The sequence below is a fragment of the Mobula hypostoma genome, chromosome 6 (genome assembly GCF_963921235.1).
Source record: "Mobula hypostoma chromosome 6, sMobHyp1.1, whole genome shotgun sequence".
Lineage (NCBI taxonomy): Eukaryota > Metazoa > Chordata > Chondrichthyes > Myliobatiformes > Myliobatidae > Mobula > Mobula hypostoma.
The window spans coordinates 156,908,802-156,924,176 of NC_086102.1; the positions used below are offsets into that span (position 1 = coordinate 156,908,802).

The 15,375-nt window shown below is 39.8% G+C and overlaps 1 protein-coding gene across 1 annotated transcript in view; it reads right to left on the reverse strand.

Annotated features, from left to right (window-relative positions):
• The window catches only part of znf804a (zinc finger protein 804A), a 282,667-nt gene that overhangs the window by 58,333 nt on the left and 208,959 nt on the right, over positions 1 to 15,375 (reverse strand). The gene's annotated exons all lie outside the window — the stretch shown is intronic.

Sequence of the window (15,375 nt, forward strand, 5' to 3'; positions counted from 1 at the left end):
TTCACGCCTCTAAGGTCCATCAATCACCTACTGAACCTTGTACCACCCTTTCGATTCACCTCTTCACTCCTAATGCAGGGTATTGACCTGAAACATCAATGTGGTTTTGCATGAACATAGCTTGCATTCGAAGTTTAGAAGAGTAATTGTAAAAAAAATTCTTACATGGCATGGTAGGTTTTGGATGCGAGGATTTACTTCCCCGGGCTAAGGTCTCAGAATGAAGGATAGGTCATTTAGAACAAAGAAGAAGAGTTTTTTTTTCCCACTCAGGCACTAGTAATTCTATGGAATTCTATGTGCTGGAGGGCTGTGGAGGCTGAGGTATTGAGTTCATTCCAAGGACCAATCGATTTCTGGACATCAAGAAATATGGGAGCAATTCAGCAAAATTGTGTTCAAGTATAAGGTCTCAGGCATGATCCTGATAGTGGAAAACTCCAAAAATAGGGGAGATGACCTACTATAACTTCTATTATTCCTTTCAGTACTCTGGGAATAATTCCATCAGGACCAGAGGACTTGTCCACCTTTAGTCCCACTACTTGGCTCATCACTACTTCTTTAGTCAGAGTGACTATATCATGGCCCTCACTTTCGATTTCATCCATTATATATCTCTTTGGCATGTTAAATGTGCCCTTCACCATGAAGAGTGACACAAAATGGATATTCAAGGCCTCAGCCATTAGCATATTACCCAATATTAATTCACTCTCCTCACCTTCCAAGGCACCTACGTTCACTTTAGCCATCCTTTGCCTCTTTATATAAAGCTTTTACTATCTGTTTTTATATTTTGCAGTAGTTTACTCTCATCATCTAGCTTTCCTTGAACCTTGTTAAGTGATTCTTTGTTGCTTTTAAACATTTCCTAATCTCTTGGCGACCTTGTATGCACGAATTTTTAGTCTGATGCCTTCTTTTTATTTCCTTAGTTATCCATGGGTGACTTCCTCCACCCCCATTGTCTTTGCTTTTAACTGGTAAGTACTTTTGTTGAGCACTGTGAAAAATCTCTGTGAAAGTCTTCAACAATCCCACCTATGATCCCAGGCTATGTTCACCCCTTAGTTTCTCTTCTTTAGGTATAATACACTGGTTTAGACTGAACTATTGCACCATCCATTTGCATGAGAAATTATATCACAGTGTACCCAATCTGATTTTTGTCTTTTCTAACTTTTGCTTTGACCTCTGCATCTTTTTACCTACATTTTCATCCCTCTGCGACATTCACTTAACCCTCCCCACAGCACGAGCAAACAAACCCAGAGGAATTTGATTTTGGTCTTGCCCAGGTGAAGACCATCCTGCTTGTACTGGTCCCGTCTCTGCCAGAACCAGTCTCCATGCCCCAGGAATCTGAAACTCTCTGAATTCAATTAGGAATTAGGACTGTACTCTGTTAACTATAAATAACTCTACTAAAATCAAATTAACTAATGAACGCATGTAGGATTATTGTAAAATCTAACATGGTGTTAGCAAAAAGGTTTTCAGTGTAAAAGATATTCCTGAGAAACTCAAATACATAATATAACAAACTCAAATACATAATAAAACATCCTTTTTAATAAAAATGGATATTTATAGAATTATTCTACATGAGCAATTTATCCTTGTTTAAGCTGATTAAATTGTGGACACAGTGTAGTCTATTGAGAGTGATGGGGTTAGAATTGCCCCAGAAAGGGTGCAGAGGAGATTTACAAGGATGTTGCCTGGATTGGGGAGCATGCCTTATGAGAATAGGTTGAGTCAACTTGCCCCTTTCTCCTTGGAGTGACGGAGGATGAGAGGTGACCTGTTAGAGGTGTACAAGATAATGAAAGGCATTGATCGTGTGGATAGTCAGAGGCTTTTCCCCAGGGCTGAGATGACTACCATGAGAGGGCACCGTTTAAAGGTGCTTGGAAGTAGGTACAGAGGAGATGTCGGGGTAAGTTTTTTTACGCAGAGAGTGGTGAGTGCGTTGAATGGACTGCTGGTGGCGGTGGTGGAGGCGGAAACGATAGGGTCTTTTAAGAGTCTCCTGGATGGATATATGGTGCTTAGAAAAATAGAGGGCTATGGGTAAGCGTAAGTAGTTCTAAGGTAGGGACATGTTTGGCACAGCTTTGTAGGCTGAAGGGCCTGTAAGGTGGTGTAGGTTTTCTATGTTTCTATGTTTCTACAACAAGAACAAAAAGAAAGTAATCATACAAATTGTACAAGAACTATTTGACCTTACATTCTTTGTCTATTTCTCAACTTGAACAACATTACCTTTTTAATAAAAATGGATATTTATAGAATTATTCTACATGAGCAATTTATCATTGTTTAAGCTGATTAAATTGGGGATTAACTATAGTCTGTTGAGAGTGATGGGGTTAGAATTGCGCCAGAAAGATACATCTACAGGCCTTGAAACTTACTGCTACAAATATGAGGAAATTTGTTCAACAAGTAACAAAATTTATGTCTTAATCTTTATAATTACAGATGCAATTTGGGATTATTATATGGTTCTTATTTTGAAGCTGACAATTCTGACAATTTTTTAACATTAATCATTGGAGATCTATCACAATGAGATCACTGTTACAAAGAACCTTTACTATATTTTCACTAAACATTTGTGCTTAACCCTAAACTATGAGGATGATAATGAGGATACAGCAACTTGATGGAGCTAAGAATGATAGATGTAATTAAAATATTGTTTTTGTAGATCACCTAAAAGAAACCCATAAAAGTTTAATAATTACTATGTTAATTTCAAAACAGACACATCATGGCTTTAATTGTTAACTACTGGTCTAAAACATACTTTCTTATTTCAAAAATAAATTTTATTCATAATAAAAATATACCCAAGTGGTAAAGAATAGGCAGTGCATGGCCCTCCATTCACAGTGTTGTTCTGTCTATATATGCACAGTGTCATTGATTCTATACATTAGTAGCGTTGGGCACACTTGAATGTACCATTGCCTCTCATGTGCCCATTTGGGGTCATACAAACTTTCGTATGGCTTCCACAATGGACTCATCCCTCAATGTTCAGTGGCTGAAAGACTCTACACTTTAGTTCTTCTGCGTGAAGTCTTTACCTGGTCTGCATTGAGCTTCACATACTCCTGCACATACTCCTGCAGCCCCGAATGTGCCAATCAGGAGCATTCCCTTACAGATATCTTATTCTAGAAGAGCAGAAAGACTCGTGCAGACTGAAGAGTGCCTTTCACTGAGATGACGATCTTCCAGGAGCACTTGATGCCCATCTGTGTATGTGTGTCCCTAGAAAAGCTCCCAGAGAGTCCTCAGAATGAACAGCAACTTGGCAGCTTGCATTGGCCTCCAAACCCTCCTTGAAAACATACCGTTAGCAGAGAGGTGGGCAGCATGCATTGTGAGTTAGATTCTGACTTCCAGGAAAGACCTAACCCATCTCACCAGCAGCGAAGCTAGGTTTTAACATCTGTTGGTGACTTCTAGTGATGATACAAAACACATAAAGTATTCTATTGTGTAATCCAGTTAACTAATCCATTTTTATTCAAAATTAAGAGGCTGAGCCTTTATTCCCAATCCTTTATACATTTATAAAACTTCATGACTTAATACCATGCATTTTAGCTAATCAAGGTCAGGGTTTTGCAGTTATAATACATTGAATAATTGGGCAGTTAAACAAGAATAGGCAGAGCTAAGATGGTACTAGACAGTGACTTCTTTGAGCTCATCTGCAGAAACAGCTTATTTCTACCTTTTTCTTTTCAAGATGGATGGGGTTCTGTTGAAGACCCTGACGTAGACTACACTCAAACTTCGGTTCTCTGTGGCGATGGAGCCTGCTCCGGTTCACCTGTGTCACCACCCGCAGCTCCAATCTGCTAATTAAGTTTGCTGATGACACTGCACTGACTGGCCTAATCTCAAATAATAACAAGGCAGCCTAGAGAAAGGAAGAAGTCATCACTCTGATACAGTAGTGTCAAGAAAACAACCTCTCCCTCAATGTCGCAAAGAAGCTTGTTGTGGACTACAGGAGGAATGGGGACGGGCTAACCCCTATAGACAACAATGGATCTGGGGTTGAGAGGGTGAACGGCTTTAAGTTCCTCCGCATAAACATCAGTGAGGACCTCACGTGGTCTGCACGTACCGGCTGTGTGGTGAAAAAGGCACAACAGCACCTCTTTCACCTCCGACAGTTGAAGAAGTTTGGCATGGGCCCCAGATTCTAAGAACTAAGCACAATTGAGAGTATCCTGACTGGCTGCATCACTGCCTGGTATGGGAACTGTATCCCTCAATCGCACATCTCTGCAGAGAATGGTGTGGACAGCCCAGCGCATCTGTAGATGTGAACTTCCCACTATTAAAAAACTTTACAGAGAAGGGTGTGTAAAAGGGCCCGAAGAATCATTGGAGACCCCAGTCACCCCAACCATAAACTGCTCCAGCTGCTACCATCCAGGAAATGGTACTGCAACATAAAAGCCAACAGGCTCCGGAACAGCTTCTTCCACAAGGCCGTCAGACTGCTTAATTCATGCTGACGCAACTGTATTTCTATGTTATACTGACTAACCTGTTGTACATAGTACTTATTATAAACTACTATAATTACACATTGCACATTTAGACGGAGACGTAACGTAAAGATTTTTACTTCTCATGTATATGAAGAATGTAAGTAATAGTGAATTCAATTCAGTTCAATTTTTGTTGTACTACAGATCATGGTCTTTCTTGGGGGATTTGTTTGGTGGGTGGAGGGTGCTGACGCTTTTTGCTGTAGTATACGGGAGAGGAGGAGGGCCAATACTTGCTGCTGCTTTTGCATGGGAGGGGAAAGTGGGGGGGGGGGCTTTGGGGTTTTAATTTTTTTACCATCACTTGTTCTTTGGGGCACCCTTCTGTTTTTGTGGATGTCTGTGAAAAACAAGAATTTCAGGTTGTATATTGTATACCTTCTCTGATATTAAATGTAACTATTTAAACTATTCAAAAATGCCACTTCATCAGTCTTTGTGAGATTGCAAACGTCCTTGAACTCCACATGAACCATTGGATCAATAACATTGGAAAAAAATAGCAAGATACATTTATGCACTAATAATCTGAGTAAGTGCAGTGTGCACCCAACCTGTAGAAATACTAGAAATGCATATGATTCTGTAGGTTCTATGATTATCTCACTTCAATCAACACGTTCTGGAACATTTTAGTAAGAACAAGTTCCATGATCAGAATTGATCAAAGATCTTTCTGCATCTCTCCAACTGTATTTTAAATTCAATCTGTTGTGCCAATATTCATGATAGCTGTCTACATCTGCCTAAATTTGAAATACAAATTCCAGCAGCTTTAATTAGGAAAATTGTGTCTTTTAGGTATGCCAACAGAACTTCAATAATGAGTTCTTTTGATCATACCGGCTTTGATTTGCAAGATAAAATTAGCAACCTTAGGAATTTGCTATGTTTTATGTGCTAAAAATTGATTAATTTCAAAGTATCCTGTCCTTAGTAAGTTGTATAATCATTCTCTTCTTCGGAGTGATAAGAAGTTTGAAATCTGGTCACACCTCACACCAAGGTTTTGGAATGAAATATTTTAGAAACTTAGACAAATGGACTGAATTACTTAGACCTATCAAGGAAACTTTATTATCCCATTCTCTGAAAACCGTTACAGATCCTATCAAGATGTAAGGATACAAATTGCAGATAAATCTTGTAGAAGATATGTGGAATTGTTTTGGTAGTGAGATCACATCTCCAACAGATGAATGCATGTTAAGATGAAAGAATCAGGCACCTCATAAAATTGCTGATAATATGGCTGGTCTGCTTTAAATAACCAAGAATCAATGATTCATAGTACGTGCTAAGATTTGGATCCCCGACATCATTTTCTGTAAAGAAGGAGAGGTTGCAGTTTCAGATGCTGCGATTACGTTTGAAGGCAATAATGTCCCACATACATATGAATTGAGAAGAAAAGATAATCAAATAATTCATTTGTTAGTTGAATTGAATAATCCCCATTCTGGTTATCTCTGACTCCTGGTCACCTTCCCATCACCTCCCTTTGCTTCCCTTCTTCCTTCCCTTTCTTCCATGGTCCTTTGACCTCTCCTATCTGACACCTTCTTCTTCAGCACTTTTTCGTTTCCACCTATCCCCTCTCAGCTTCTTACTTCATCCCACTCACTTCACCTGGGCTCACCTTTTATCTGCTAGCTTGTACTCTTTCCCCTCTCCCTCCCAACCATCTATTCTGGCTTCTGTCCCCTTCCTTCCCAGTCCCGATGGAAGGTCTCAGCCCAAAACGTTGACTGTTCGTTCCCCTCCCATAGGTGCTGCCTGACTTGCTGAATTCCCCCAGCAATTAATTTTTCGTTAAGGTCACAGAGAGATACAGCACAGAAACTGTTGTGAAATTTATAAGAGAATATCCCAAGGAAAAACAGCATCAATTGTTGCCAAAATCTTAGTATATGCTTTCAGGCAAGAAATTAAGGAAGTAAAACAGAAAATTGGGGTAACTCGGGTGCTGAATGGGCTGATCACCCATCACGAGCAAACTGACTGGCTGTGAGTTACGTTATGAGTAGAAGCCTTCAGTAATTTGCAAAAATTATACTTGCTGCATTAATTGTTTTTGTCCTCTAATCACTTGTTTAATTGAAAACAGCGGAATAGGGACTGAAGTTACTTGATTTCTCTTGGGCGGCCCCAGGGACATAGGATTGAGTTGCTGGAATTAATAATGGGTTTACAATTTATAACCCCAATTTATAAGGGGGTCACAAGCTCACCTAAAACTTGTCAAAACAAGAATAAGTGATGTCCGAAAATAATCACAAATAAACGATCTTTCCAGGAACCTATACTCATCAGCAACTTATAATGTCTTCACTAGTGCATGAAAGCACAGCACACATACATCAAAAGGAGCAGTGCGTTACTTGCAAGGTAGAACATCTGATCAATCCACAAGTGGATCTTCAAACTCTTGCGACGGGATTGTTATAGGCGGCGTCAATGCTGCATGGTTACAAAACAGGTACACAATGTGACCCTCCTGTTCCTATATAACTTTGTACGTAGATGCCAGAATCGTCCCTGTGAGCACTACTAATTAGCTTTGTTTTCCGCAGATCTATGTAAAAAATCTTTATTCCCCACAATTATTAAGAATGAATAAATTATGCAGAGCAGATTCTTGATTTTCCAAATGAGGTCAGCATACATAAGAAAGCTGCGAGCAGTTTAATGATATTAACTATGGAAAATTTCAGGAAACTGGATAAAAGGAAGGAGACAACAAAGAGTTGCGTGTTCAGTGAGAGTTATGTTGACTGGATTTCTCTAGGATTGATACTGGAACAACTATTACCTGCAACTTACATTGAGAGGAATCTGCTGAATTGGCCCTCTTGTTTTTTTTTCACTCCGAGGCCAAAAACTGGGTCCCTTTGACCTCTGAGACTGTAATGAGCAACGCCCAATCCCAACATGAACAAGAATGGCTTTATTTGTTGTAATTCACCATGTGTGAACATTGTTTTCTGCTGGGAACATACACAAAATGCTGGAGGAAGTCAGTAAGTCAGGCAGCATCTACGGAAGGAATAAATGGTCAATGTTTTAGGCCAAGATTCTGATGACGGGTTTTCGCCCGAAACAGCAACTGTTTGTTGCTTTTCATCGATGCTGCCTGACTTGTTGAGTTCCTCCATTTTGTGTATTTTGCTCAAGAATCCCAGCATCTGCAGAATGCTTTGGGTATATGATTTACTGTTAGAGTACTGTTTACTTTTCTGTCACTGATAAAATACAGTCATACGCCAAGGTATGAGTACATACACCAGTCCTCCATTATTGACCCCCCCCTCCCCAGGAGCAAAATCAACCAGTTGGACAGATATGTTTTGCACCAGTTTTCTGACTGATAGAAAGAACATCCTCACTTTTGAGCTGAACTTGCGATGCAGATGTAAATGAATACTCTGAATGCCTTCCACACATATTGCCAATTAAAGGATTATACTTCAAAAGCTGCTAAAGTCATGAGAAGCAGGGATTTGAATGCTGCTGTTAGACTTTGAACCGCAGATTGCACTAACCCAAATATGAAACAACTTCAGTAAATACAAGGCTTTGTCTTTTTCTATATATGAAAAAACATTCTTGTTAAATACTTCCTTCTGTTGTAGAAACATCTGAAAGCCTATTATCAACCACAAGGTACCTTGAAATACCCACAACGTTCCGACACATGGTTATGACAGCCAGATCCTAATGATGATTTGGTACGCATCATGAGCTAGTGAGGGTAGGTGCATCCTGGGATTGGAAACCTTGTGGAACAGATGATAAATGCATACAAGTCATTTCTGTGGCACCTGTATTCCCACAAGCCTGGATTATGGAGCTGAAAGTAAGATACTTTCAGGAAGAAATGTGTATGATACGGGATTAACTGCCACAGTTCCAGATGTTCAGTCCATTGTTCATATTGATTCAGAGCTTAACATTTGCGAGCTGCAGGTACCCTTTCATGAGATGTCGATCATACATCTTCAATCATCTCAGAACTGCATGATTTTTCAAAGTTGAAATTAAGATGATTTTAAAAATTCAATTTGATGTGAGTTCAGAAAAGCATACTCAAATATTTCCTTAATTATTAGCATTCTTTTGGTAAAGTTTTCACTCATTAATAATAATATTCTTATAAAGTAATCGTGCTTTTACACAGCATCCTGAGCTTTTACAGATATGGGACAAGTTAAAATGCTGGTGCTTTCGAGTTTGAAAATTAAAATGACTGTGCCAACTCAAATTATTAAAAAAAGCTGCCACTTAAGAACAGTGGCTTTTCCCTGGTCTGTGGCAGTCTACAACTGAAAAGTGGGTAAATAGAGACAAGAGCAACAGTGAGACCATCCTGCTAGATGGCAACATTTATAATGTAAGTCACGAACTGCCATTACCAGAAAATCATAGTCATTCTTATAGAAAACTTAGTTTTCTATTGACCACTTTTTCTTTCAGTAGAAACTTAATGGGATTTCTCAAAACAGCACACAAACATTCTAAGTTTAACCAAGTCTTAATGACACTATAGTATTAGAAGGAATTTGAACAATAACATGTTAACAAATGCTAAGGAAATGTGCCCTACTCACAGAAAATCTCAGAAATCCAAGAATAAATTGATACAAAAGATTTAAAAATGAAAATAAATCGATTTCTTGGCACCCAAGTATTTATGACGATCTTCTGTGAGCTCTGTAATCTCCAGTAAACCTTCAAAACCTTCAAACATTCAAAACATAATCTAGATGCTGAAGCCAAGGCTAATACCTCTGAGGTTAAACTACTTTTTCATTAACAAATTCTTATTGATTAACTAGAAATGTTAGATGTATAATTCAACACACATGCATCTAAAGGGTGTATCGTTCATCTACGTTTGTGTGTTTGTATTTTAAAGTGACACAGAATAACAATGAACTGGTCTGGGTTGCAGCTGTGAACTTATACATAAAAGAGTATGGTTAGAGTTTATTTTACCTCTAACTAGTGATATGTTGATGCCCATCTACAACTCGAAGATACACTTTTAGTCTTTCAGGCCCAAAAGTCTGGACCATGAATTGTGTGCAGACCTGGGTATTCTTCAGAGTTAATTCATATATTTGAACTCTGTTGACTTTGAGAAATACTTTTTTAAAAAATAGTCCTAGTTCAGTGTAAATCAGCCTATAGCATGATAATTCATGCTTCTAAATGGGACTGATGTTTGAAGGTGAGTGGAGGAAAATATACAGGGGAATGTCAGAGGTGTGTTTTTTTACACAAAATGTGTTGAGCATTTGGAGCACCCTGCCTGGGGTGGGGGGAGGTGCAGAGGCAGATACATTACGGGCATATAAGCAACTCCTAAATAGGCACATGGATGATAGAAAAATGGAGAGCTATATAGGAGGGAAGGGTTAGATTCATCTTAAAGTAGGTTAAAAGGTTGGAAGAGCATTATGGGCTGAAGGGTGAGGACTCTGTCATCATGTTCTATGTTCTATGTTCTAAATGCATTTGTATATATAATTAAATTCAGCTCATAGAAATCAAATGGTATCAGCTGGAAGAAATCCACTCTTACACATGACTATATTTTCTGACCCTTTCCATAATTTTGAATAATTGTAGTTCCTTATATAAGAAAATAGGAAGACAACAAAGCTCCAGAACGTTACATTTTCTTTCATAGTATTCCATCACCTGCAGTTCTAGCAGAAAGGCAGCATTGTAGCCTATATAAGGATTCAAACGTTTTTACCTTACTACCTATTCATTAAATTATTAGATTCTGAATGTAAATTTGCATGTATTTTTTCCAAACGTTAAATGAGTCAAATGAGGGTATCAATAATAGTGTGGTACTGTGTTCTCTCTTTTAAGCTCACATCCTCAGCAATCATGCTTCCACTCAGTCTATAATGGTTCATTTATTTGCAATGCCCTCAGGAGAATTTTCCTTTAAAATAGTAAATATTTATTCAACAGCTAAATCTATCAGATAATGTAATGTGCTTCACTTTTTTGAAAATAAAAAGTGGCTGTGATTCAGTGCGAATCAGATTTTCCAAACCCTTACTTCCTCATTTATTTTCACCACTTTCAACATCAGTTGATTATTGCTTTTTTACATTTGCTATTTCAAATGTCAATTTTCCATGCTAACATTATCACCTGCAGTCGTCTCACAGAAGGTAAACTGTCAGCTAAACCACACCAGAAAAAATCGTGAGGAACTAATATCTAACTTGTGTATTTTATCCAAAGCAACAGCTGGTTGAGCTTCACTCAGCCCTGGAACATCTGGACAACAAAGATACATATTTCATCACACTTTTTATTGACTACAACTCGGCATTCAATACCATCATTCCCTCAATAGCTAATCAATAAGCTTCAGGACCTTGACCTCAATAAAGGCATCAGTTAGTCTTGCGAGACCATGGATCTGCGCCTGGAAGCTCTTCACTCTCCAGGGCGCAGGCCTGGGCAAGGTTGTATGGAAGACCAGCAGTTGCCCATGCTGCAAGTCTCCCGTTTCCACGACGCCAATGTTGTCCAAGGGAAGGGCATTAGGACCCATACAGCTTGGCACCAGTGTCAAGCATGTGATTAAGTGCCTTGCTCAAGGACATAACACGTTCCCTCGGCTAGGGCTCAAACTCACGACCTTCAGGTCGCTAGTCCAATGCCTTAACCACTTGGCCATGTGACCTCAATACTTCCTTGTGTAATTGGATCCTTGATTTCCTCACTTACAAAATCCAGTCAGTTTGGATTGGCAATAACATCTCCGCCAGTACAGGTACACCACAGTTCTGTGTGCTTAGTCCCCTGTTCTACTTGTTTTATACTTATGACTGTGTGGCTAAGCACAGCTTCAAATCCATATTCAAGATTGCTCATGATACCACTGTTGTAGGCCACATGAAAGGAGCTGATGAATCAGAATATAGGAGGAAGATTGAAAATCTGGTTGAGTGGTGCCACCACAACAACCTGTCACTCAATGTTAGTAAGTCCAAGGAGCTGATTACTGGCTTCAGGTGGAGGAAACCAGACGGACCCGAGCGGGGGCTCGTTGGGGAATCAGAGGTGGAGAGAGTCAGCAACTTCCAATTCCTCGGTGCTATCATTTCAGAGAAACTGTCCTGGGCAGGGCACACAGGTGCAATTCTGAAGAAAGCACCACAGCGCCTCTATTTCCTTAGAAGTTTGTGAAGATTTGGAATGACATCTAAAACTTTGACTACCTTCTATAGATGTGGGGCAGAGGGTAAATTGACTACTTGCATCACAGCCAGGTATAGAAACACAATGCCTTGAAAGGAAATTCCTTCAAAAAGTAGTGGATGCTCTCAGTCCAATACAGGTAAAGCCTTTTCCACAATTGAGCACATCTGCACGCAGTGCTGTCACACGAAAGCAGCATCCATCATCAAGGATCCCCATCACCTTTCTTGCTGCTGCCATCAGGAAGAAGGTACTGAAGCCTTAGGACCCAGACCACCAGGTTCAGTAGCAGTTATTATCCCTCAACCATCAGGTTCTTGAAGGAGTGGGGATAACTTCACTCAACTTCAATTGCCCCATCAGTGAACTGTTCCACAAACTATGGACTCACTTTCAAGGGCTCTTCATCTCATGTTGTCAATATTTATTGCTTATTTAATTGTCTAAAATCTTCTTTATGTGCCATGTTTGTTACCTTTTGTATTCTGGCTGTTTGTCCATCCTTTGGGGTATGGTCTTTCATTGAATCTATTTACTGTGTATGCCTACTAGAAAATGAATCTCAGGGTTGTATAGGGTGACCTTTATGTACTTCGATAATGAACTTTAAATTTTGGTGATGAATTTCACATTTGACAAGTTTTTTTGATGTAAAACAATTTCATATTGACAATTCAGTCTATAGATCACTCCCTTTCTGTCGTTTAGGTACATCTTAATCATTCAAGCTTCCTTACAGAACTTCCTCCATTGAATCCATATCTATACCCACTGTGTATCTGCTCTTTTGCCCAAAATCAGCCAAAATGTTTTTTAACGGATCAATTATCAACTTTGTTCACCATGAACATGAGTTAGGAATGTGACATGGAGTGTTTGTGCGATATGCAACAAAGACATTCAACAATTATAAAGAATAAATAATGATATAAAATAAAATTAGAGGTTAAAGCATATGGAATAAAAACATAAATACCAGCAAGTATTTACAACGTAAACAGCATTTTCAATTTTTGAAAATAAGAAGTGTTTGGTGATTGTGTGAATTAGAGTTTCCAAATTCTTCTTTCCTCTTTTACTTCCAACATCAGTTGTTACTGTCTTATTACATTTGTTTAATGTGTTTACAGTGCAGTACAGTGACTGGGGTAGTAGATAGAGGGGGTGGGGAGAGCTAACTAGAATGGCTGGAAAAATCAGTTTACTGAGTGGGTGGTGTCCACAATGAATTTTCCTGCCGGCTTCTTTGTCCTGGACCGATTTGAACAATGATTCAACAGAATTAATATTATGCTTTAATGTCCTTCTGTATGAGAATCCACATCACCATGTCTTATTTGAATCCTTTGTGAATATCTTATATTTGTTTCATTGTCTCATCTGCAATCAATCACTGTTTACCTAATCAGAATCTATCATGTTCTTGAAGGCATACATCTGATCAAGTCCACATCTTCTCAGTTAAAAAATTAACTTTCTGTCTTTTCCGATGGCTGAAACAATTTTATCCCCCAGTAATGTACCACTGAATATAATTTTACTATTCAGGTCTGTGCAAGATGGCGCCAAAGCTTGGCGAATCATTTCAAACTGTATTCTGCAATTTTTCTCTACTCTTTTAAATCTAAAATCTCTGTTACTAAGAATTACTAATAATGTTCTTCGAGATCTTCTTAAAGGTTTGGTGATATCCTGGTTTCCAGGAGCGACTCACCTACTACCCATCCCACATGGACTATCCATGGCAACCACTAGGACAGGCCCATCCATGTGGAAGCCACCGCCTTGGAGCCTTTGCCATCGAGACCCGATTTCCAGCCTCCATGGGACCACCCAATTCAGAGACCCGATTAGCCAGAGCTGATCATTGACTTCAGGAAAGGGGAGCAGCGTACATGCTTCTGCTCCGGTCTATGTCTACAGTGCTGTGGTCAAGAGGGTTGAGAACTTCAAGTTCTTAAGAGTAAGCATCATAAGGGGCTGCCCTGGTCCAAGCAACTAGGCACCACAGCCAAGAAAACTTACCAGCAACACCACTTCCTGAGGAGGATAAAGAAATTTGGCATGTTCCCATCAACAATTACGGTTTTTCATCAATGCACCATTGAAAGCATCTGATCCAGAAACATCACTGTTTGGTAAGGCAACTGTTCTGCTCACCATCACAAGAAGCTGTAGAGAGTTGAGCACATAGCGCAGCACATCACGGAAACCAGCATAACTTCCTTGGAATCCGTCTTTAATGCTTGCTAACCCAGTAAAGTAGCCAACATAATCAAAGACCCTGGACATTCTCTCTTTTCCTTTTTCCTATTTGGCAGAAGATAGAAAACGTGAAAGCACGAAAAACATGGCCCAAAGACAGCTTCAATCTTCCTGTTATAAGCCTATTGAATGGTTCCTTGGTGTAATGAGATGGACTGTTGACCTCACAATTACCTTGTTATGAACTTGCATCCTATCATAGAATAGAATAGAATAGTACAGCACAGTACAGGCCCTTCGGCCCACAATGTTGTGCCAACCCTCAAAACCTGCCTCCCATATAAGCCCCCACCTTAAATTCCTCCATATACCTGTCTAGTAGTCTCTTAAACTTCACTGGTGTATCTGCCTCCACCACTGACTCAGGCAGTGCATTCCACGCACCAACCACTCTCTTGAGTAAAAAACTTCCCTCTAATATCCCCCTTGAACTTCCCACCCACTACTTTAAAGCCATGTCCTCTTGTATTGAGCAGTGGTGCCCTGGGGAAGAGGCACTGGCTATCCACTCTATCTATTCCTCTTATTATCTTGTACACCTCTATCATGTCTCCTCTCATCCTCCTTCTCTCCAAAGAGTAAAGCCCTAGCTCCCTTAATCTCTGATCATAATGCATACTCTCTAAACCAGGCAGCATCCTGGTAAATCTCCTCTATACCCTTTCCAATGCTTCCACATCCTTCCTATAGTGAGGCGACCAGAACTGGACACAGTACTCCAAGTGTGGCCTAACCAGAGTTTTATAGAGCTGCATCATTACATCGTGACTTTTAAGCTCTATCCCTCGACTTATGAAAGCTAACACCCCATAAACTTTCTTAACTACCCTATCCACCTGTGAGGCAACTTTCAGGGAACTGTGGACATGTACCCCCAGATCCCTCTGCTCCTCCACACTACCAAGTATGCTGCCATTTACTTTGTACTCTGCCTTGGAGTTTGTCCTTCCAAAGTGTACCACCTCACACTTCTCTGGGTTGAACTCCATCTGCCACTTCTCAGCCCACTTCTGCATCCTATCAATGTCTCTCTGCAATCTTTAACAATCCTCTACACTATCTACAACACCACCAACATTTGTGTCGTCTGCAAACTTGCCAACCCACCCTTCTAACCCCACATCCAGGTCGCTAATAAAAACCACGAAAAGTAGAGGTCCCAGAACAGATCCTTGTGGGACACCACTAGTCACAATCCTCCAATCTGAATGTACTCCCTCCACCACCACCCTCTGCTTTCTGCAGGCAAGCCAATTCTGAATCCACCTGGCCAAACTTCCCTGGATCCCAT